We start from the raw sequence: 3,677 nt of genomic DNA on the forward strand, positions 1-3,677 counted from the left end.
AACCGTGTGCTTTTGGCAAATAAAGAAAATAAACAGGGAGTGCATTTCGACATCTCTGTCTCCTTGACCATCTTCCTCAAACACGTTACAAACATGAACTGATAACTCCGCCAATACTTGTCACACGAACATGATACATATGTCTAAAGAAAGCCTGAAATGTCTAATTTTACATGATGTAATTAAAATCTGAAGAACTCATTGTCTGTTTGTGTAATCGACATGTAAGTAAAGAGAGGTACAGTTTTTCTGGCTCGACCTCATTAGCACTAATGTGATCCCACCTACCCACGTGCGCGCCATTCATATGGAAATTACCTGATGCGGGCTATGCAAACAAGATCAACGCCCCCAAACAATTCTTCAAGAAGCAGCAAGTTTTGACAGTTTCATTCACTTATCGATGCGCTGGGAAGATGACACGCTTTACAGGTGAGGAGCTCTACAGATCCTCCTGGACAGCGAGGAAGAGTTCACGGTTTCTTCAGACGAAGAGCAGGACTCCGACGATGAATGTTTGTATTTTGAAGAGCGACTTGATCCAGCTGAGGATATAATTTCTGAAGAGTAAGTTTTACCTACATTTGTTGAAATGTTGTGTGATGTAAACTTTTATATACTGTATACTGACTATTTGCAAGCAGATATTCATAATGACTTTATATAAACGTCTCGTAACTTGTATTTACATAAAAATTATAGTTCTTACATTAAACCGTATGCTGATTAGTGTAATGTGAATATGTTATAAAGCAATATCACTACTATAACTATAGTGTTCATGCCGACTTATCAATAAGGCTTCTTTACGTGATTATTTGCTCGGGTGTAACAATGTGCTGTAAATGCGCCCGAAGATATGTCATGCGTTAAACAGTATGATTGTATGGTGTAATGTAAATATACAATATGTCATAAAACAATATCACTATTTTGACTAGTGTTTATGCCTCAACAAGTCTTGTTTACGCGACTATCTGTTCGGGTGTAAATGTATCGATGCAGTATCGATGTGCTGTAAATGTGTCCGGAGATATGTAATGTGTTAATGTTTAGCCATAAATATGTCCGGTAATGGCCCGTTAACAAAGATATACAGCATATCTATGTACCCAATTATCTTATCTCAACTATGCTTTACCGCCTTAGTATTGCTTTATAAGTTTGTTACTGTGGAGAATACATTATATTAATTATTAAAAACTTTTGTAGGAATGTGGCAGCATCACTCTCCTCTTCAGCGGGCATTTGCAGAAATGCGACGGACATTCATACAGGGTAAGTCACATTTGCGGGATTTTCTGTTTTATTAGTAGACTATTATGTTTTGCTTAGTAATTTGGAAAATACAAGACGCACGGGGGCATGCAGAAACGAACCCGAAATTCATAAAGTGTAAGTTACATTTACCGGCTTTTCTGTTCTCAATATTAGTATTCCTGATGTGTTGCTTGATTTTTTTATGCATACAACTATGAACCTTTTTTTTCTTTTATTCATTCACAATATTTGTATTACTGACATGTTGCTTGTATTACTGACATGTTGGATGTTACATGATAACAGTAAATGTGCCCGGAGATTGTCATCATGCGGCAAATATGCATGTATCTGTTCGGGTGTAAATGTTTCGATGTAGCCTGGTATTGATGTGCTGCAAATGTGCCCGGAGATATGTCATGTGTTAATTTTTAGCCATAAATATGTCTGGTAATGGCCCGTTAACAAACATATACAGCGCATCTCTGTACAATTATCTTATCTCAGCTCTACGGCTTTACTGCCTTAGTTATTGCTTTATACGTTTGTTACTGTGGAGAATACATTATTAATTAGTAAAAAAAAATTCTCAATATTAGTAATAATGCTGTGTTGCTTTGTAATTTAAAAAATACATGATATTAATTAAGATATGTTTTCAGGAATGTGTCTGTAACACCAACTTCGTCTGGTACTCGCACGAGGGCACGCAGATACGCAACTGGGAACAATAAAGAGTACGTAAACATGTACCCATTTTTCTGTTATGCCTGCACTATTAGTATTACTGATTTGTTGCTTAGTACTTTGGAAAATAATATTTTTATTTTATATTTTGTTTTACATTTTTCTAACCCAAACCATTTATTTATTTATTAACAGATTTACCACTGACAGTGATAAGGCACCTGTTGCAAAGAGAGTCAAGACCAACATCCAGGCAAGCAGCAGCAGGTCCATTCTGTCATGGAAAACAGAGGCTGATATTGATGTGGTTCCACACACTTTGCGTTTCTTTCCTGCACGGGAACCTGGACATCAGCTGAGTCATGCAGACGCACACACACCCGAGTTTCTTCAAAATGTTTTTTCCGGAGGATGCAGTTTCAAATCTAAGCCATAACACCAACGCTCAGGCTGCCAGGGTAACAGCAAATGGTTGCAAGTATAAATGGAAAGATGTCAGCGTCACTGAAAGCTAACGCTACATTGGACTACTATTTTATATGGCCATGGTAAAGATGATCTCCATCAGGCACTACTGGAGACAGGACGATGTTTTCTTTTCCTGCCAGAGTAATGTCAAGAGAGAGATACCGCACTATTTCATGGAATGTGCACATGAGTCACCCAGAAGACGACAAACATGTAATGTTCCATTGTGTGTTCAGTTAAATAGGAACTGTTTTGAACAATGGCACGACAACATTTAACTCCATTCTCAAAGAGTTACAGTGTGTGATGGTTTACAAATGTATACCTTAATTTTTATATTGTGAAGTATTTTTAGATGCACATCAAACTGTACATTCATAGCTGACATTTAGAATAATTTTCTTTTAATTAGAGCCATATTGTACTGGTCATACAGAATATTGTTACATGTATTGTTACTTTATTATTTATAATTACAATAAAGCTTCTTAACTCTATTGTATTGTTCATGTTTTTAGCAGTTTTTGCAACCCTATAAGACTTTTATTTTACTAATTTCAGATAAAAATAAAGTCTTTTGAACTTTATTGTAACCTATTTTTTTAAACTACAAGCAAAATATTCTCTTTTTAAGTCTCCCCACATTCATTCTTTTGTCCCAACATTCCTCACTGAGCCATTAGGGGGTTGGGTCTCTGGTGTGAAATACATCAATATTCATAACTATTGACCCTCCCTTGCATATTGCTTTTACACAGCAAAAGGTGTCTTACAAAAGTTAAATCAATGTATTGTTTCATGTGAGTGAGTGGGTTAAATGGTTTTTACATCTTTTTGTAGCAAATTCTCTACTCTACAAGAGTAGATAACTTTTTTGCTTGTTTACAAATGTTTAGGATGTGTTCCTTGGCCTTATTTCAGCAACTTTTTGTTTTCTTTTTTTACTAACCACGCATAAACATCGTTTACTTAAAAATACAAACATGTACATACATTAATCTTACATATTATTATAGCACAGTTTGTGCTGAATACAGTGTTATGTGATATTAGCCTTTAATGTGTTTTAAAGCAACTGAAAAAAGACCAAACGTGAGAGCATGTCAGAACCTCTGACAGTGTCCCAAAAGGGTCGGACCCCAGAGGGTTAAGATAAAAATGGCAGTTAAGAAGATTTTTCTTCTTAAGAATGTTTTGTGAATCCGGCCCCTGTTACCATCCATTCAGTCCAGTCCAGCGATGCTCCGGCTGAGAAGAATGAA

The 3,677-nt window shown here is 36.1% G+C and overlaps 1 long non-coding RNA gene across 1 annotated transcript; it reads left to right on the forward strand.

Moving 5' to 3' along the window:
• Nucleotides 1-511: 511 nt before the first annotated feature.
• LOC135736093 (uncharacterized) lies at nt 512-2,781 on the forward strand. Its single transcript, XR_010527778.2, has 3 exons — nt 512-1,278; nt 1,923-1,997; nt 2,143-2,781. It is a non-coding gene; the product is annotated as an uncharacterized lncRNA (long non-coding RNA).
• The last annotated feature ends 896 nt before the right edge of the window (nt 2,782-3,677 follow it).

The sequence above is a fragment of the Paramisgurnus dabryanus genome, chromosome 4 (assembly GCF_030506205.2).
Source record: "Paramisgurnus dabryanus chromosome 4, PD_genome_1.1, whole genome shotgun sequence".
NCBI classification, from domain to species: Eukaryota; Metazoa; Chordata; class Actinopteri; order Cypriniformes; family Cobitidae; genus Paramisgurnus; species Paramisgurnus dabryanus.